The sequence below is a fragment of the Lissotriton vulgaris genome, chromosome 3_1, assembly GCF_964263255.1.
Source record: "Lissotriton vulgaris chromosome 3_1, aLisVul1.2, whole genome shotgun sequence".
In the NCBI taxonomy this organism is placed as follows: Eukaryota; Metazoa; Chordata; class Amphibia; order Caudata; family Salamandridae; genus Lissotriton; species Lissotriton vulgaris.
The window spans coordinates 315,632,927-315,654,956 of NC_141689.1; the positions used below are offsets into that span (position 1 = coordinate 315,632,927).

A 22,030-nucleotide genomic window follows, 5' to 3' on the forward strand; every position below is an offset into this window, starting at 1 on the left:
ACACCTATACAAGATACACAATCAAAATATAAGGAGATGAAGGTCTACTGGCTTTGTAAGGGAGTCCCAATACGAGAAAAAGTTGTAACATGTTGATAAACCACATCTGTACACCATTAAAGTTAATTAGAATAATACCAACATTCTTTGCTACTAATTATGAAGTAAAGCCTTGCATTGCCAACCACCGACTTTGTACTTTAAAGAATTACAGTAAATAATATGTCTTCTAGAGTCTCATTTCTACTTTTACGCTTATGCAACTTTAGGACCGGCCAACAGTTTTCCCTGTACTCCAATGCCCATGTGCAAAAGCACAGGCTCTAGGAGCATAAATGTAACCATCTGAAAGATTTCAGGCAACTTTTGGGGCAGCATTTCAGGGGAACTGCTGCACTCACAGGAGCACGCCAAACACACTCCAACATCACTGGTGGTACTCCTGCCCAACTTGTGGAACCACAAAGCACAATATTCAAACTTGTATGCCATTCGCAGAGACTTATGGGGTGCACTTTTGCCCGAAGCTTGAATATTATATTAGCGGCGTTGCCACTGTGCAAGATAATGCTTTGTGGCCAGTAGCAGCCATGTGTTCTTGTTCTTTTCTTCAGTGCCAGTGGGGTGGCATATCCTGGGATAATTTTGTAGCTTTGGCTCCTGGAAGATGAATTCCCAGGGGGTAATAGTGGCTCTAGGGAGGGGTCCCCAATTATGTTCTCGCCCCATTTAAAATCAAGATTTAGGTTGTATTGACCCCTGAGGGTTGGCCCTGACTTGGAAAAATTCTGAATTTTGTGTGGAGTGCCATTTGTTCTTTTACCCGCTACTTCCCCCTTGAAAACAGAGCTTCAGAAGCATGTTTGTCTGGATCCGTATGACGGATTTGAATGATCTTGATTTCATTTTACTACTCCTGACCAGCTGAAGCCTCTAAAATCATTTTCTTCAGGCCTCCTGGGCTCTAAATCTGCTTTTATTGTTGGAGCTTGATTTATAAAAAGCTATTTACCAGACCGGTCATCTGCCTGTACTCCTGATGCTCTCTCCTACTTGGGGTGTCTTCCACAGCTCTTTGACAGCCAACAAGCAGAACACCCTTCCTGCCATACTCCTCAGGTCACAGGGTCTGAGGCCTACTTGCAGGGCACATGTTTCATGAGTCAAGGATCAGTCAACATTAGTCCCAGCGTAACTATGCCAGATCCTCCAGCTAGTCCATTCCCTAAAATGGTGTCATAGCCACTGGCCCGGAAAGAACAATCCTAGTGCTGTGTGCCAGTTGGAGTTAAAGTACCCCTGTCCATCAATGGAATTAGATGAGATTTGGTGACTTCTCCACCCAGCTGTGCACTATTCTGACATCACAGCCCGAGATCCACGGTCTTCTCAAGTGTCCCTCCCTTGTGCATGGGTAAGGGGTGGAAAGGATGAGAGGAGGTGGAAAGTTTGCAACCTAAAATTGGCATTTCTGGCCAATCCTAGTTAACCAAAACTCCATTATGCCCGGGCAAAGCCAGGCCATGCCCATGATGCCAGCGTCAGCGTCTGGTGCACAGCAGTGTTGACATTCTGCAGAGTCCCGTAGCCCATAGCAATGCAATTTCCCAGGAGTGTAGTGCACACGATTAATATACTTAAAGTGAATGAGCTGGTGCCTGCCATTTAGAGACATGTTCCTAGTCTTTGCACAGCAATATTGCCAGGAGGATCATCTAATACTCTGGTGATGTCCCTCTTCCAATCCGCCTGTCCCTTAAGCTTTGCCGGGCGCCTAGCTTCCTGTGCAAGAGCATACAATTTTGTCACCAGTTTTACAGGAGAGCTGATTTGCATCAAATACGAAAGTGCAGGCATATTCGGGGGCTCCTGCATGCCATTACCAGGAGATCTTGCAGGGCATGGTCAGCCCAAAAGTACTGGAGATGATGAGGGAAGACCGAGCAGGGGCCTCCCCAATGACAGACTCCAAGTTATTCAGGACACCATCACTAAAGAAATCGCCCAAAGAGTGTAGTTCCTTTGCTACCACTCTCTCCCTTCCTGCCGGGAACCATGAGCGCCAGTCCAGTAATACATGAGGTGAATATAATAAACAGCCTGCCTTGATCATTAATAAGATTCACCAGGCCTGCACCATAGAAGTAAGGGAGTCAAATGTGCTATACCTTCTGACCAGTTCTTGAAAGAGGGTGTGGGGTAATGTGCTGGGAGAGGCAGTCTCTCTTTCTATACAAGTGTGGTAGGTCTTGCAGCCCGTGGAGCCAACTGTAAGCATGTGTGCACTGTGCAGCTCTGTAGTATAGTTCTAATTCCAGCGTGTTCAAACTGCCCATGTCCTATGGTAAGGTGAGGATATCCCACTTGACCCTCTGTTGCTTACCAGCTCATGCCAATTTAATCAGTGATGCGCATAGAATAACAAAGAACGACCATGGCAAGGTCATGGGGATTTTCTGAAACAAAAACAAAAATCTAGGTAGAACTACCATTACATCAATGCTATGCCTCCTGTAAGGGAAATGGGAGTCTAGTCCAACGACTTGTGTCATCTTCAAGTTTTTGTATCGCCTTCCATAGTTCTCCAACATCACCACTGGATACATATCCAGTAGTAGTGTATTGCATATGTTTTCCATAGGAGCGGGAACTCCAAGGTCAGCCTCACGACAGATGGAGTCAAGGGAAAAATAATGGACGTATGCCAATTTACTCGGGCGTTTCGAGATGGCTCCAAACCGGACCACCTCCCGGAGCATAGGGGAGAGATTACTCTCAAGATCTCGTATATATAATAGTGTGTGATCTGAATATGCTGTTATTATGAGACGGTAATCCGGAATGCACAGCCCCTTAGGTCTGTGATATTGCTCTTTGAGCACAGGCCAAGAGTTTGGCTACCAGCGCATACAAGATCACGAACAGGAGACATACCTGCAGGGTCAACCTAGCAATCTAAAGGGAGGGCGTGATCACATTTCCCACATGGACCCTAGCTGAGGGAGCAGTGTAGCACACTTTAGCTAATTGCACAAACATGTCACCTACTCCAATCAGTTGCAGGACAGCCTCCATGAATGCTCACTCCACGGAGTTGAACGCCTTTTCGGCGTCTAAAATGGCTGCTGCAGCCGTGACCTCAATATCAATTTGTTGTATCACACCGGTCAATGTTCGAAGGTTATAGGTGATACTATGTTTTGGAACAAAGTCCGCCAGTTCAGGAAGGACTACTCCCGGAACCAACAGCGCAAGACGATTAGCCAGAATTTCTGTAAAGATTTTGGGGTCTACATTTAACAGCGACAAGGATCTGTAAGAGGCACAGTTATTGGGTGTTTTATCTGGTTTCAGGGGAGTATTGATTATTGCCTTGCACATTGAAGGAGGTAAAACACCAGGCCTGGCCATCTCCTCATAAAGGGAGGTCATGTGTGGGATCAACAAGTCATGTTAGGCCTTATAAAAGTCCACCGGGAGACCATAGATACCAGCAGCGCTAGCCGGTCACATGCCTGCGAGCGCAGAGCTCATCTCTGAGGGATCAAGGGGCGCCATGAGATGTTCCCTATGCTCCCTTGTGAGCCACGTCATGTTTATGTGCTCCAGATAGTCTGCTATTGCTTCTGCATCCGAGGCCACGGAAGAGCCATACAGTTCAGAATAATACCTGCGAAACCTGTGGGCTATAAGTTCTGTATCGTGCAGCGGCTGTCTTGTTACATCTAAAATTTCCATAATCACCCCTGCCACTCTGCTTGAGTGTATTAAGGCCGCCAGTGTGGCAGCCATGCGCTCTCCCTCTTTGTGCACCCTGGCCATTGAGCATTTCCTTAGATGCTTTACCTCACTGTCCACCGTTTCATGGTGTTCCTCAAGCTTCTTCCTAATGTTCTTGAGCAGGCATCCATCATGTTATATTCCTGAGTTAGACCCATGCAGCAAAGCAGCTTATTTCTCACATTGTCCCCACAAACAACATTCTCCAAGCAGTGGCCTTTTGCATACGTTTGCACACACGACAATGTTGGATTTGTTTCTCTGAAACTAAACGTATTTTACATTGCGCAACATTATCACAACACTCTGATCATCATGTACACGGTCTCGTTCCTTACTGCGTACAAATGTCAGCACTATTTTCATCAACGGGGCAAAAGGATTATCTATATATCCACAACATTACTAATCTTTGGGTACATCGCAAGGCTCTTTCTATTATAAAAGATGAGCATCCCGATTGATTAGTAGAGGAGGCACTTCCGCTGACACAGAAGGTCTGTGCATGCTAAGAGACCACCACGCAGCGACCTGACATCTTGTGAGGGGTGTCCAGCTCGTAACTGAGACGGGGTCCTTCACTCTTTCTCATCAGGTAATTGGGTTGGATCGTCCGGCTTCTTTTATTTCCCAACTGTCTGTACAGGGTTTCGACCTTTGCAAAGACACAGTAGACACAAAATCTATCTGGGGACTAAAGATTGGCAGGTTCAGGGAACAGTGGCCTTATTTAGAGCATGCCTCATACCACATCAACATGATTTTCCTGAATAAGACAGTGCAACAAACTTTATGTCTGGGTATAGCAAATACTACAGTTTAGAATACACCGCTTATTCCCACATTCTCACATTTCGGGAACTGGCAGCAATTTACACATCTTAGTGAGGATACATTAGGCACCATGATACATAACAGTTCATTCAATTCATCAGAGCCCATTTGGAAGGTATTTTTGGTTTGGCCTGTGGATACAAACAGGTGTCAGTCTAGATTCCTGGGTGAAAGCGAAGGGTTTAGAATAAATAGGCCTGATCAACAATATGTACAAACAGAACACCTAGGGTTTGGGGACATCATATAGTGTTGGGAAGTTATGCCTAAAATGGCTAAAGACCTCAACACTCTCCCAGGTGAAAAAACATGTGTCCCTTCTAAAGTAATCACAATGGAGATTGTTTGAATCCAAAGTAAGTTTATTGTAGGAAACAGCTTAGAGATCCACAGTCCACAGAAGCGACTCCCTCTCTCTGCCCAACTCCCACATATGGAATGTAGCCAGACAGGGAAAACATAACAAGACTAGAAAACATTCTAAATGGGAATACTACACACCTCCCCTTTAAAACAAAAAATAAATAAATACATAATAATAGAAATAATAAAAAATAAAAATAAAAGTTTTCCATTTGGTTTCAGAAATGACCATAGAACGAGCTTTGCAAGCTTCACTATTAACATCTTCAATAGAAAACACTACATCCGTATCGGAACCAACAAAAGACACATCAAAGGAATCTGACAACGGCAAACGAGACCTACAATCAGCATGCACGATAAAACGTCCGGGAACATATTCAACTTCGCACTGAAACTCTTTCAATTTTGCAGCCAAACGAGCCAAACGAGTAGTCAAAGTTCTCCCCCCACCAGCAGCTAACATATTGATTAAAGGTTTGTGATCCGTTCTCAAGCGAAATTTGGTACCCCACAAAAATTGCCGAAGGTGTTGAACGGCCCAAGTACACGCCAGCAATTCCTTTTCGAAGGTGGCATAATTATATTCAGCACCCCGTAGAGTTCTTGATGCATAGGAAACTACATATTCATCTCCTGAATTACTCTGCATCAACACAGACCCTAAACCAACATTGATGGCGTCCACTGCCACAATACAATCTTTACCAACCTCAAAGGGTTTCAAGAACGGGGCATTGATAATCTCCTTCTTGAGTGAATCAAAAGCAGACTGTTGCTCATTGTTCCACACAAACTTTACATTTTTCTTCAATAAAGATCTCAAAGGATGAACCTTAGAGGAGTAGTCTTGCACAAATATGCTATTGAGGTAAACCTCAATTACTTACAACAGGAAGCAGAGTCAATCATGTTAACATCTAGTTTTAACATCTCCCAAATATCCGACTGAAGAGGTCAGTGAAAAGGTTTCTGTAAGCAAATAGGAAATCCATCTTTTTCACTTAACTTCTTAACGTCGAGATGACTTGTAAAATTCTTGATCTGCCACGAAGAAATATTATTCAGGCAGCACTCCAAGCTCTTCAGTGGGTTGTTGTACCAATCATCACCAGTGTTACATTTTAAGTCCAAGGGACTATTTCTTTCACACAGGAAGCCTTTTAAAATAGTTGGAGAGAAGTGAACGCTGTTCTAAAAAAAAAATTCCTTGATAGTAGGTTCTCTTCAAGGCAAAATCCCAAACGTCGCCAAAATTGTGAAGTAATCACAATGGAGATTGTTTGAATCCAAAGTAAGTTTATTGTAGGAAACAGCTTAGACATCCACAGTCCACAGAAGCGACTCTCTCTCTCTCTGCCTAACTCCCACATATGGAATGTAGCCAGACAGAGAAAACATAACAGGACTAGAAAACATTCTAAATGGGAATACTACACCTTCTTTCTGATGACATGAATCTCAGGGATTTTTATTAGGTCCCTGGGACCCATGTCAAAAGCACTTTTTGTAAGGAATATACCAAGAATTAAGGAAGATTTCTCAACAGTAAGCTGCTGAGAGATTGCACAAGATTAATCTGGTTAATTTAGAAAAGGCATTGGCTGTGGAAGACAATGGCATCACCACTTTATCATCCAGAATTTAGTCACTGGGCGATACAGTGTCTTCCGCAATTGACATAATACAGCAAGACATGTCTATTTTACATCACGGATAGTCACAATTACGGTAAAGAATAATATTGAGCTGTGCATTGCAAACGTTACTTCTGGTCACGTGCCATGGTGTTACATGAACAGTACAAATCTGTTTTCGGCATACAATCTAATAGAAAGACTGATGACAATGGCATGAAGAGATGCGAAATACACCATGCTGCACATTGAAAAATGTGCCCAATTACCTTTTACAGTGGCTGACACACTATCCACTGACTTGATAATGCATGGTTACAACCTTTCAATTCCAATATTGACTCCAATACCAGCAGGCAGGCAGATATGAAGCACTAGGGGAAGGGTATGTGAAGGAGTATGTTATGTTATGTTATGTTATAACGTATTTATAGAGCGCGCAGCTACTCGAAAAGAGAGTCCCGGCGCTAGCAGAGCACAACGATTTAATGGAAACAAGTATGGACAGCTCATGAAGAGAGGGAGAATTACTGCTGAAATAGCCACGTTTTGAGCTGTTTCCTAAAAAGCCAGATGTCAAATAGTTCCCTCATTGTGGCAGGAAGTTTGTTCCACAGGTGAGCAACTTGCACTTGAAAAGAACGACCACCTTAAGAGAGTGTGCAAATTTGTACACACGCATCATATACAGATGGGATGATCTTAGCACTCTGCCAGGCGAGTAGAAACTCACTCTTCTCCTGATGTAATGAGCACCGGAGCCGTGCAGAGCTTTAAAAGCCAATGTCAGGGCCTTAAATTGAATTCTACAGCGAATAGGGAGCCAATGTAGATTCCTAAGGTGGGAGGAAATATGGGCACGAGGGACCGGCATAAGGATGGCCCTAGCTTCAGCATTCTGCACCACATGAAGTTTACTTAATTGATATTCCAGAATACCCAGATAGAGGACGTTGGCGTAGTCCAGCTGTGATGTAATAAGAGCCTGGACTACCGTCCTTTTGTGGAAGAGTGACAGAAAAGGTAGAAATGTACGGAGTGTTTTCAAAGTTCCGTAGCAGGTTCCTGCAACTGATTGAACTTGTTTCTTCATGTCCAAAGAATCATCCATTTGTACCCCAAGATTTCTGGCTACCCACACCAAGGACTGTGGGGGGGACATATCAGACAGCCACCACTGCCTCCATTCATCTGTATCAGAGGCCCCGAAAAGAATCACTTCTGATTTTGCTGAATAACACTGAAGCAGGTTGAGACTAAACCAGGCAAAGACTTTCCTCAGGCAGTTATTGATTTTCTCACCGTCAAAAACTTCTCCTTTTTTACAGGTGAACAATAACTGAGTGTCGTCGGCGTAATATATAATTATGGCTCCTGCCTCTTCAGCCAGAGGAGCGAGGGGGGTCATGTATAAATTAAACAATAAAGGACTTAGCATAGATCCTTGTGGTACCCCAACCTTCATGGGAGGCATGCAGGAGGAAAAAGGCGGGTTCCAAATTTCCTGCCTTCTATTCCCCAGCAAGGAGGAGAACCATTTCAACACCGTGCCCCCCACTCCACGGTCACTCAATCTCTGAAGGAGTCTATCATGGGGCACGGTGTCAAACGTGGCTGACAGATCTGAATTACCGTTCAGGTTTAGATGCTGGAATGGGAAAACAGACGTTTTTCTTAGTGGTTCCGACAGCGAAGGTGCTTTAAGCGGTTCCTTGGTTTGCACGGACATTTAGCTCCACAGGGCATGCAATGCTTCAATGGCGAATTTTTTTGTTATCTGAAGGGTCCCCCAGCTGCAGTGATTCATCCAGTGTTCAAGCTACCCTCGAATGAGAGTTATTTAATGGTGAATGATCAAGGTTGTTGCAGAATGAAACCGGGCATCGCTTATCTGGTGAAGGTTAAATCCATAGTTACTTGCCGTACGCTAGTACTGTTTCCACCTGCCCGCACAGTTAAGGAGGCAGCGCTATGGCCTTCAATAGATGTTTCTAACATTACATTTGATTCCCTGAGCAAACTGAAAGTCATGCTTTTAAAAAAAATGTGGCCTTAACTTCAGCCAAAGAGACGTTTGATCTCCAGGTTGCAAAAACTAACTTCCCGCCGCATTTTGGGGAAATGGTTCATCGTATCTTTAACATGTCTGATATGAAGCAAATAGTGCACTTTATTAAATGTATCGACTCCAGTTTGGTGAGTGCCTTTTAGATGATTTTAGGAGTTATACTATCTTTCATACACTCAGTGTTGGGAAGCGCCTTTGGAGGGCCTTGCAGCAGAGATCCCGATTTTTTTTTTCTACTCGGCAATGGATGTCCCAGTTCAACCCAGAATGAAGACAGCACTGCTTTTGCTACGTTGCCGTGAGTGCATGATACACCTTTGGCACACCTCGGCTTGGAGAATTGAATGAGCACTGGTTTTTGCCGTTCAGGTCGGTCTGGCGTGACTATATTCAACCGGTCTTCACTGCCTGATTTGCTACCAAGAGTGAGTCCTGGATATATGTCTCGGATCAGACGTGGTTGCGCCATTGGACATTGATGTACTGATGGACCCTTTAAAGGTCCATATGTATGGCTGTCAGCATATTCTATTGATGATGAACACATTCTTAAAGCCATCCTGGGATGCTTCAGCTCCTGGTGATGCGAGCAACGACTCTGCGGGCAACTTGTGGGACAGGATGCCTCCCCAAGCAGCTGCTGTGGGAACTGGATGGCATCACCTTTGCTCCTTAAACATACTACGATATGCGCCTCTGGGAAAGTCTGCGGATTTGGACCACAACAATGCAGCATCTTCCAATCGGAACACAAACAACTGGCCTTTTTCAATGAGGAAACTATTTTGTCTCCTTTATTTACAAGACATACCAAAACAGCTTTTCTTTTTCTAGGCACCGTGTCTTTCTGGGTGCTTGGGATCTCAACTGTTATATATATTACTTATAACATATTTTATTGCTTTTATTTGTTTTGGACTTTTGAAGTGTTGTTTTATAACGCTTCTAAAACTCTCGGTTGGCTCTTAAATATTTTTTGGGTGTTATATTCCTGTGTTAGGCCTATGCAGCAAAGCAGCATATTTCTCACATTGTCCCCACGAACAACATTCTCCAAGATGCGACCTTTTACATACATTTGCACACACAACAATGTTGGATTAGTTTCTCTGCAACTAAACTTGTTTTACAACTACTTTCGTGCAACATTATTGGATTGTAATTGTATTTATATAGCGCTTACTGCCCCTGACGAAGCATTGAATAGCTTTTTAGGCAAGTAGCACGCTACTCCAGAACCCATAAAGGATTAGTGGTAAATTAGTATAGTGAAATATGAAAATAAACTGAGTGGTCGATATGTTGGTCAGTTATTTATTAACAAAACCCGTGTGTTACCCACACTTAAGACTGAGGAACGCCCTAGAAGAATTAATATTCCGGATCTAGTGAAGGCCCTCACCCACTCCACCCCAATGAAAACACAAAACTTGGATGAAGCGGTAGACAACTTCTCATCCTGGATAGACTCCTCCATTAAGTCACTACCAAAAAGCAAAAGTAAAAACAATCATAGGATAACCCCCACTTCCCCCTGGTATACTGAACAATTAAAAACTTTAAAAACAGGATGTAAGGCGCTAGAGCGAGTATGGAGAAAGAACTACTGTCCCACCGCTAAAACGGAACTGCGTGCAGCCCAAAAAAGTTACTACGCAGCGATTAAAACAGCTAAAGGGGAATTCTACGAGTCTAGAATTCAAAAAGCCAAAAACAACAGTCGAGAAATTTTCTCCATAGTTAAAAGCTTTACTGCCCCAGTAGCAGAGAAGACGGCAATTCCGCCTTCCACTGACTGGTGTGAACAACTATCCACTTTTTTCATCGAGAAAATTCAAAAAATCCAAGACAGTCTGAATAACCCTGACCAGCCACTTGCCCCGCAATCGGATCTAGCCTTAAACGGCCAACCTCTTCCCCCTTCACTTCCCCTAATATCAAGGGTTAAAGCAGAAAAGACCAAATTCACTCAGGTTGAAAGTGTAGATGTTATGGCCATATTAAAAACTCTGAAGTCAGGGTCACCTATAGATCCTTGCCCGGCAAGGGTCCTGAATGGAATTGCTGAAGTAATTACCCCCATGGTCACCGACCTGGTTAATGAATCCCTAACTTCAGGAACTGTGCCCACCAAGAGGAAACAAGCCAAACTTCTCCCTCTGATAAAAAAACCAGCCGCAGATCAATCGATCACCTCCAACTACAGGCCCATATCACTCCTACCAGCCCTTGCCAAAGTTTGCGAGAAGGCGGCATTTCGGCAACTTGAGAGATTCGTGGAATCCTCTGAAGCTCTTCATCTGGCCCAATCAGGGTTCTGCACCTCTTTCAGTACTGAAACTGCATTGGTGGAAATGGCTGAGGCCATTAGGGAATGCCTCGATGGAGGCGGCAGAGCGGCCCTTATTCTTTTGGACCTCTCTGCCGCGTTCGACACAGTGCCCCACCTCCAGCTTTTATCTAGGCTGGAGGACATTGGCATCTCGGACACGGTTTTAGATTGGATCAGGTCTTTACTATCTGACCGTACCCAACAGATTTGGTTACCCCCATATCACTCCTCTAATAGAAGGGTAGAAACTGGAGTACCCCAGGGGTCGACTTTAAGTCCCCTTTTATTTAATATTTATTTAACTCCTCTGATCCGGCTGGCAGAGAGCTGGGGTGCTAAGATAATGGCCTACGCCGATGACACCCAGCTTCTTTTCACCTGGAAAAAAGAGAACTTGTGCACCTCTGGAGTACGCCAATGCCTATCCTCTGTATTTGCTTGGCTAGCTAGATCATGCCTCAAATGCAACGAGGATAAAACAGAAATTCTGCTCTACGGCCAATTCCCCATTGACTTTAAGGAGTCTATTTGGCCCAGTGAATCAACATGCCCAACGGGAGAAAGTGGGATTGCCAAGAACCTGGGTATCTGGTTCGGAGCAGACTTATGTTTCCGCGACCAGATCTCGCGTTTGGCGGGGACGTGCTTTGGAACCCTGACCACTCTTCGCAAATTCTTTCCCCTCCTTCCACAAATGGCCAAAGAAATGGTAGCCAGAGCTCTGGTACTCTCCCGTCTGGACTACTCAAACGCCCTTTATATAGGGGCTCCTGACTATATGATCAGAAAGTTACAGGTAGTCCAGAATGCTACGGTAAGACTCATTTTTAACATCCCCAGGAGACTCAGCGCTCGCAAACAGTTGAAGGAGCTTCACTGGCTTCCTGTGGCACAAAGAGTGCGCTTTAAAACTTTGGTCATCGTCTATAAAGCCCTCAATGGACCGTGCCCTTCCTATCTAGCCAAAAGATTCACTCTCTACCTCCCGTCCCGTCAGTTGAGATCTACCTCCAGAAAGCAGGTGGTCGTCCCCAGATTCAGAAGAGTCCGCCTGGGTGGACAATCTCTAACGGTAAAGGGAGCTCAAATGTGGAACGCCCTGCCAGACGCTCTTAGACACGCTCCCAATCTGACCAATTTTAAAAAACTGCTTAAAGCCAGGACAGTCTTGACTATCGGAGCGCGTTATCAAACCACATATAACATAACATAACATAACATAACATAACATAACATAACATAACATTTGGATTGAAAAGGATAGTGGAGGGATAGAGTGAACAGGGAACGTTTTTTTAATGTATATAGCGCTTGCTACCCCGATGGGGTGTTACAGCGCTTTTTTGGCAAGTAGCGCGCTGCTCCGGAACCCATGAAGGATAAGTGTTGAAAATATAAAAGCAATTTGAGTGGTGGATATGTTAGTTATTTGGACTGAGATGGATAGTGGAGGGATAGAAGAGGAGAAAAGGTTCCCATATATACCACAAAGCCCTGAAATTCATGAACAGGGTCTTGTTCCTTACTGCGTACAAATGTCAGCACAATCTTCATCCACAGGCTATCTATATATCCACATCACCACTAATCTATGGGTACATTGCGCAAGGCTGCTTTCTAATATAAAATATGAGCATTCTGATAGATTAGTAGAGGAGGTACTTCCGCTGACACTGAGGGTCCGTGCATGCTGAGACCACCATGCAGCAGCTGACATCTAGTGAGTGGTGCCCAGCTCGTGACCAAGACGGGTTCCTTCACTCTTTTCCATCAGGTGAAAGGGTTGGGGGTATTCTTGGCTCCATACCTACATATACTTTAGGTACACTTAAGAGTAGAATTAGCATCGTAGGAATATGCTTGATTACTTCATTGTTTTATATGCCTGCATATATACATTGTTTTATCACCATGGTAGAACTCTACCGATTATTTACACTTTTGGTGCTCGTAATCACGTTTATCTGCTTCGGTCTCCTAATCGTTGCCGCACACATATTTTATGCAACAATAACGGTTCAATAAATATTATTGAAAAAAGTCCCACGGAGTATTCTCTGTATATTCCTGAGAAATAGTAAGCACAAGTGACTGAGTGAAAGGTTCTGTACTGTTTCCACAATCCTGAGGGAACAGGGTTTTCATGTTCAGTGGTTGCCAGAAGCTGTTTGCTCCCTGTATGGTTAGGGGGCTTACGGTGGTACTGTGAGCTAGCTGATCTATAGGCCAACACGTCCTACTCGGGTGTCTGGAATCAATTTTGACACCAAGCCCTCACTTTATGTTGTTCAAATAATGCGCAGGTCCTACGGATTGGTAGGAACTACACAACAGTCAGCCAGACGCTGATGTTCTAGTTCCAAGCAAGCAATGTCCCACCTTTAAGCGTGCCAACCTATTTCTCAGGGATTTAAGAACCCCAGCATGCTCTGATATTGCTACACCCCTAATATAAACTTTGAAAGTTTCCCAGACTGTGGTGAAGGTGGACAGAGAACCAATATTATTTTGGAAAAACTCCTCTATTGCTTGTGTAATTTCAGCCTTAAAGACTGCATCCAGCAAGGAGTACGGGGGAAATCGCCAAGTGAATGCTTTGTGTTTTTAGCGTGGAGTGAATAGTCTAACATTATGGGAGTGGTCAAAGTAGGTTTGTGGGAGCGTCTCGCATCGGAGGACGCGGGAAACTAAGCCCCTGGACAACAACCAGAAGTCGATTTGTGTGTGAAGATCATGGGCTGCTGCGTCGTGTGTGAAGCCCTCTCTCTCTGGATGATTATATCCCCATGTATTGAGGCCTAAATGGTCAGACATGCAAACTATTGCTTTAGCCATCGCTGCAGGGTGGCAAGGAGGTTTCCTGAAGTGATCCCTGGCTGGGTCCAAGACGCTATTACTGTCGCCACCCTAGAGCTGGGAGAGGTCGCCCCACTGGTGCAGAGGGGAGCCGATCGTACGGTAAAAGGACGCATCGTCATGGTTGGGCCCATAAACCCCCGCTATTAATATTGCCTCCCCGTATTTGTGACAATGGGCAACCACATATCTGCCCTCTTGGTCAATACTGAATTCTTGCAGTGTGATGCCAGACTTTTGCTTGCTCATATCGGCACACCACAGCCATGTGATGTAAAGTCTGCCAGAAGGAAGGGCCCTAGAAATCTACGCTGTGTTAAAGGCCCACTGTTAGGTGGCAAGTGTGTTTCGTGCAAGATTCCTACGTCTACACTTTTTCAAATATGCTATCACTTTCTGGAGTTTTCTGTAATCAGTCAGGCCCCTTACATTCCACGTGAGAAGGCGGATGCCTGGGGGGCTGTGCGAGTTGTGGTAGTGCAGTCTAAGTCGCCCATTGCATCTTGTTCTCACATATGTACCCTATTAGACAAACTAGCCAGAGCATCAAGACAATTTTCAATAATAACAAATAAGCGATGATCCCATAAATGAACCCCCCCCACTTTATGCATATCCCAACTCAGCATTTCAGAATAACAAGCCTCCCCAACCAGGACTCCTAAAACAAAAACAAGTAACTAGCCTCTACATGTTGTGGGAGACACATGGGGGTGGATGTTACCGGCTAAAGTGCTCCATACCTGGCTCAGCCAGACCCATACCCCAAAGGGCAGAGCCTGTGCCTCCCATGCGGACACTGAAAAATCACATCCAAATGCCCATCAGTCCTACCGATTTTTAGAGGAGAGAAGATCTGCAAACACCTCTCCACTACGTTCTGGGGAAGATTAACTACTACAACCTCCCAGGGTGGCAGAGAGTTCATCCCTTGCCCCACCTCCAAACACTTAATAGGATCAGTCTTACCCAGTTCATAAGGAGCACCAGTGTCAAAAGAAGAGCTCCGCTTGGGCACCAGAACATCCAGTGCCTCTCTAGCAGGGCATAGTGTAAGCACATAGAACCACATGGATATCACCTCACGGAAGGCCCATGCATCTCCCACTACATGGCTAACTTGTCACAGTGTCCACCCGGTAGCTGGCAAGCCAATCAAGCGTCAGTTCTCAGAGTTCAGTGAGTCATTGTCCACATTGGAGGCCCCCTTGGGGGATCACCCGCAGGAGTCAGCACCCCCATGTCGCTTGAGAAACTGTAGGACTTGTTTCGGATCTATGAAGAAGTAGTTTTCCCTTGGATAAAAGCTGTAACTTTGCAGGGAATACCATGCTGTATTTGAAGTTTAGTTTGCAAAGTTTCCTATTCACTTGGATTAATTGCCATGGATCTTCTTGTACCTCTGCGTAAAGTTCGGGTAGAGGGACAGCTCTATTACCTTCTCGTGACGTGAGCTATGGGGTTCCACAGGGCTCTAGTTTGAGCCCTACCTTATTCAACATCTATATGGAGCCCCTGGCCCGCGTCGTAGAGAACTTTGGGGTGGGCATTGTTAGCTATGCCGACGACACCCAGCTTATGTTCAAGCTTACCCCAGACAGTGAGAAATATGCCACCAATTTCTCTGGTTGCATGGCTGCTGTAGCCACCTGGATGGACAACAATTGCCTCCGTTTAAATGGAGACAAAACAGAGGTGTTGGTGGTAGGGAACAAAACATCAATATGGTCCCAGGCATGATGGCCTACGGCTCTGGGTGATTTCCCCCGCCCTGTAGAAAAGGTCAAAAATTTAGGGGTTATGATTGACTCTGATCTTTCGGGAAAATCCCAAGTCAGCAAAATAACAGGCAAGTGCTTCGGCACGTTAAAAACCCTGCGAAAAATCATTGATCTCATCCCTACTGAAGCCAGAAAAACGATTGTACACGCGCTAATAACACCCCATTTGGATTACGGAAATGTTCTCCTATTAGGCCTGAACAGAAGCAGTTACACCAGCTACAATGCATTTAAAATGCAGCCGCTCGCATGGTACTGGGTCTTCCCAGAAGAACATCTTCCAAAGCGGCCCTGTCCAAACTGCACTGGCTCCCTGTTAGGGAAAGAATCAGATTTAAAAGCCTTTGTTACGCCCATCGGATTGCCCACAATAAAGGACCTATCTACCTCAGAAATCTCCTAACTATCCATCGCCCGATCAGAGACCTAAGATCATCTGGTATGACACAATTCAAACTTCCCCGTATTTTCAGAGCAAAAATGGGGGGCAGATCCTTTCGCTACTTAGCAGTGAAACACTGGAATGCCCTCCCAGTTCATCTGCGAATGGAACCCTCGGAAACTCTATTCAGAGCTAAATTAAAAACTCACCTCTTCCCGCAATAAATATACTTTGATTCTCTGCCGACCCTCTCCCTCTGATAGTTTTTTGTTAGCAGTAAGCGCGGGGATACACAGTCTGTGCAGCCATGCGCTTTATAAATGCCTAATTATTATTATTATTATTATTATTGTGTTGCAAAAATTCCAATTCTCATGCCTTCCAGAGACATGCATTACAGTGCCTGTAATTCAGAAGGGGGCTATTATGGGGCTGCGTAAGCGCGCTTAACAACAAAAATGTCTGAGAAGGAGTCTCTGCCCAGCAACGTTATTAGCAGTTGTTCGACATAACACTCCATGTTCTCAATGTTCACTGATTCGGCCACTCCAACGATGCGCATGTTATTTCGCCGCAAGGGCGTCTCTAGGTCTTTGGCTTTGGCATGCAGTGTGTGTAACATCTTGTCCATCCTGGTAGGAGCAGAGGCTTCTGAAGAGAGTACGTCCTCGGCGTCAGACACTCATTTCTCAACGATATCCAGCCTCTCCATATGTTTATCCAGTCTCTCGGACATACGGTCCTTCCTGAAGGAGAGTGCGGAAATCTTTCCGTCCATCTTTGGTAAACTGCGTTGTATCTGTTTTAAATCTGGGTCTGTGGAAGGATGGTTAGACTCTGATCTGGATTCCACAGCGCCAGTGTCAGCTCCCTGGATGTTTTGCGAGGGTCAAACGAGAGCTTGGGCTGTGGTTTGTTGGTTTTATCCTGATTACACTGCACCACAATCAGCCAATTGCACACCCCCAGAGAGCAAGGACCTTGAGGTAGCCAGGTGATCCCATAAGCACCCACCACCGTGTGCACAGATTGGTGCGATGAACATGTAGGCCCCTGGTCACAGAGAAAACCCACCAGGGTGAAATCTAAATAAGACGGCCATGTCACCTTCAGATTAATGAGTCACTCTGGGGTAGCTGGGCTTAGTGATCACACGCAGCTGTCATGAATCAGCCTCTCTGAAAATTTATTTGGTAAATAGTTAGTGCTCTCAAGGGCTGGCTGGCCACCCCGCGGTACAGAGGATACTCTCTCTGCAGCCGCAGAGGGAGGCCCCCTGATCCCAGCAGGACAGCAGCAACACCGCACACCCGGAGCAGTCGGGCTGGCACTCTCCTAACTCTATGTGTCTTCAATGCAGGATCCTACCGTGCAGGTAATAGCCCACCAGCAGCCCCGATACGCGGATCAGCGCCCTCCAGGCCAGACAGCCGACACAGACGCCAATGTCGCCCCTTGGGAGCTGGCCCAGATGCGGCCAAAACCTCTGCTGCTTAATTTCGCCATAAGGCGCACAGGCAGATTAGCGGCTGTCGGAACGTGGCTCGGCCCGATCCAGCACCAGTAGGCGGCCCTCTCTTCCAGGGGGGAACAGGCAAGGCTCCACGCAGCCAGACTCCGCCTCCCCTCTTCGCGTCCAGGGCCCAAATAAAGACATATCGTCTGCAGCTAATATCCTTCTACGCTATGAGGGGCACATAAGCATCAGCCAAATCAGCAATGGGAGTCAGGATGGTGAAGGATATTCAGGTAGGCTCGCAAAGCCTCTATAACTTGCAACTATCCTGAAGCTAGGCAAGCTCTACCCCCTAGAATAGCTATCTCTTAGTTATAAAAAGTATACAGCCAGTGCTATTAATAATGGCCAGAAACGCAATTTAAATCTGAACATCTTTATCAAGGTGTGCGCATTTAAAGGATGTTATTTTTAGGCCTGGGGCTAGCCAAGACCTTTTGATGTTACTAAAATTATATGTATAATATACTTACCTACGGGGCTTTCAGCCACTTCTCTTCATCCATTGGTCTGTTGTTGTGCCATTCACATTTTGCTTCCGTCTAATATTGGATGGGATAGCAGGTCAGCCTACTTCAGCCACTGGTTCATTTCACTTTGATTAAGAGCATTTGGCTCTCTCACTATAAGCACATCCACACACAAGCTAGCTCCCATCCTTTGCAGTGTTTTTCTTTTTGCTTAATAATTACTTTAGTGTTATCTTTGTGTTTAGAGCCTGAAGTAACGGAGGATGTTTTATACCAAACAGATTTGAGCACAGGCCATAGTTCAGCTTTATCAGTCTGTCTCATGCAAATACTGTTCTAAATTATTTTTGGAATGTCCTTTGCTTATCCGACTGCTGGTATTTCACAGCGTCGATTTGAAACTGTTCTGTATTAAGTAACACTCTTATTATTCTGCATGCAGTACGCTAACAGAAAGCTTCAGTAATATACATGTGTGTTCATAAGGGCAGCACTCTTTAAAATATGTTTATTCTGGACTCAATTCAACAATGGTTCTTTAATACACTTTGCACAGGAAGAAAACCAGCCTCCATCATCTTTAATTTGCAGCAATTGTAACACATTTAAAAAATAATTTCTTTCATTGCTTCCTTCTTTCCCTCACAGCACCGCCCACCACAATGCTGTGGATGCACCTTGCGAATTTACATGCACATCGTGCCTGCCATGTGCACCAAACACCCACCCTCCCAACACCCTGGGGGTCCGCAACGGGCACCCATATTCAGAAACTGCATGCCTTTCCATGGCAGCAGCGCTGCCATGGAAAGGCACATCCCGCCTGCATTATCAAATGGATGGCTGTGTCTTGCAGACACCGCCACCATATTATACCCCTTTTCCACCCGGTCGACTTGTCGACCGGCAGAAAAACGGATACCGTCCGCTGGGGTCCCCCCACCATCGTAATACAGTGAGGGGAAATGGTAGGTGGGCGGGGAGGAATGGCGGGTGGATCGCCACCCATATGGCGATCCACCCGTTATTCTAATAGACCCCTTCGTTTCTTTTTCTTTTCGTACTAATTGGCGTGGGAATAGTACATTTTAACCCTCACACTGCAACACTTTCCCTACCATTGTACTGACTGGAGTGGGCATGGCAAATTTAACACCCCTGCAATACAATACTTTCCCTACTGGTGTACTTGTTGTAGTGAGAATTGTAAATGTTACCCCTCTGCTATCAAACACTTTCCCTACTGTGTACTGGCTGGAGTGGGAACAGTAAATTTAAGGCCTCCATAATCCAACACTTTCCCTACTGTTGTTTTGATTGGAGTGTGAGCAGTACATTTTACCCTTCTGTACTGCAACAGTTTTCTTTCTGTTATAGTGGCTCATTTGGTTATAGCGAATACAAATCTATCTGTAATAAACTATGTTTACTACTATTGTATCTGTTCAAGGAAGATTTGTAATTTTTACCAAGTTTTTTTTGCATTGCGTGAAGTGGGAATTGTAAGGTTTTATATATATTTATTATAATACTTTAGATAGTTTTAAACAAATTGTAGTGAGAATAGTATATGCATTACATTTTATTTTGTATTTGATATTATAATTTATATTCTTTTCTTTTTGTTAATTTAAAATTATAATATTTTTAATTATCAATGTTTTATATATATGAAAATCTTTTACTACATTTTAAGGATTTTAATTTTTTTTTATTAGAAAGGTTTGTTTTTTTACATTTTATTTCATTAGTTTATGTATATATACATATATTTATTTCTATATTATATTTAATTATTAACTTATATTATTTAAAATTATTAGTTAAAAATTTGTTTTTAAGTAAATGTAAATATGTATATATTAGTTATTATATATGTGTGTTTAACTTTTTTTAAATTTAGTTAATTTGTTATATTTTCTTAAAATATATATTAAGGGGCAGATTACGATGTCAGTCGGAAATCCTTCGACAGCTAGTCAAAGGCTTTCTGACCGACTCGATCGGTTTGCAGTCCGATCGACCGATTACGCTGTCGGCAGTTGGAACGTAAAGCGTCCGGAACAGTACCACAATCCCCTATGGACAGGATTACGATGTTGATTTCCCACAGCCTTTCCATGTCAGCATTTCCGACATGGAAAGGCTGTCGGACAGCAACTTTGGGGGCGTCTAGCAGGACCCCCTTGCATCCGCAGTCCATGGTCCATGTCCATTTCTCAATTGGAGCCTGTATTACGGCTGTGACACAAGCCCCAATAGAGAACAGTGGAAATCCTACTGAACAGTGTTCAGTGGCCTCATAATCAGGCGGTCGGAACTGCCTACCTGAGGTCAGTCTGTCCCGAGTTCTAGACAGTGTCGGTCGGAGGCAACGACATCGTTATAAGTCCCTTAATGTATTCTATTTTTTAAAATAATGTAATTATTTAATGTATTTAATTTTCATTAATTTATTTGATATATATTTAAAAAACAATATTTAGTACAACGATATTAATTGCATCAATACTTTTTTCCTCTTGATATTCTTGTACTTACCATTATAAAGCTATAATGACAATATTTTTGTCATCCATATTTTGATCGCAATATTTTTGAATCTTGGAGCTGCACTGAGGTACAAAATAATTATTCCAAAATTCAGGGAAACACAGTGAATTATATGTGAGAGAATGAGGCCCAGTTATCACTTTCTTATACACACGGCTGAAATGTCCCCATGATCTAGAAGTTCTGAAACAATGAGGGTCATCTTTTGGACACTGTACAAAAGTGCGTCATTGACTTAACCCGAGTAAATGCTGTTTGGCATTTGAGAGGACTATACTAAAATATGACACCAAGCCGGATATCAGACTTTTGATGGCATGGCTCAATTGGGACCTAAAAACGCCTGAAATCTTGTCTTGTACCCTAAACAAATGACATTAACATGGCTGCAGAATGAACTGTATACTAGCCGTGAAATAAGAGAGCTGGAAGTTATTCCACCAGGATAGGTGGCCTAGATGCTAGCAGAAACGCCACTATAAGCAACTAGATTGTTTGAAGATCGATATAGTAACATTGTTCAAAGTGTTGACTATTGTAATAACGAGTTTGGCAGATGGGATACTCCATCACAAACATGACGGATATCCCATCTGCCATATTACAATTCCATTATATCCTGAGGAACTTGTAATACGGCGAATGGGAGAACCGTCACGTTTGAAACAGTTTCCCATCAGCCAAACTCGTAATCAGGCCCCTTGTTCGTTCAAAGTGCAGATAACAGGTAAGAGGTGCCACCCAAACTGAGAAACAACTTTTCACTGCACTGGAAAGACATTATCAAGGCGAAACATGTTGAGGTTCTTCAATAGAAGAAAACATTGTAGAACTAACACACTCCAGGAATTCAGGAAAGGACTCAAGATCAGGCAGTTCGAATAAACGCAGCACCATGTAGCAACCAGAGACTCTAGCGCCTTGAGACCCATTTGCGGAGCTTCATAAATACTAATTGATGGACTAAACCAGGCTCAGGGAGTTGGGCATCACAAAGAAGTCCAGGCATGCATAGCCCCTGCTAACTTTTTTCAAAGACATTTTGTTTGACAGAGAAGCCAGGATATTGTACATGACATGGACTTCTGAAGAGCCTTATGTGGCACCTTGGCTTCTCAGACCTTGATCACATAGCTGATTGACAAGTATGACTTGTCTGTGTTACCATACTGAGAAGAAAGACTATTGCTTTGGTTTTAATATTTCCCAGGCCCACTTAAAAGGGGCAAACATTCTGCACTTTCTTTTAAAAATGATGATCTCACGTAACAGCCCTCCAAAGAACACAAAGACATCCAGACGTTTCCATGAGATCCATAACCAAAAGGCATTGTGGAGGCCCCCACTGCTGGGGGGTTGTGTCAGGGTTTCTTGTTTTGGAGTAGGTCCCCTCAACTCCAAAAACCCTGCCATTGCATACCTTTCAGAATGCGTGAAACGGCATGGACTAAGAAATAG

The 22,030-nt window shown here is 44.2% G+C and overlaps 1 protein-coding gene across 1 annotated transcript in view; it reads right to left on the reverse strand.

The window, feature by feature from the left end:
- SLC45A2 (solute carrier family 45 member 2) overlaps positions 1-22,030 on the reverse strand; it is a 232,821-nt gene that overhangs the window by 943 nt on the left and 209,848 nt on the right. The window lies entirely within an intron of this gene.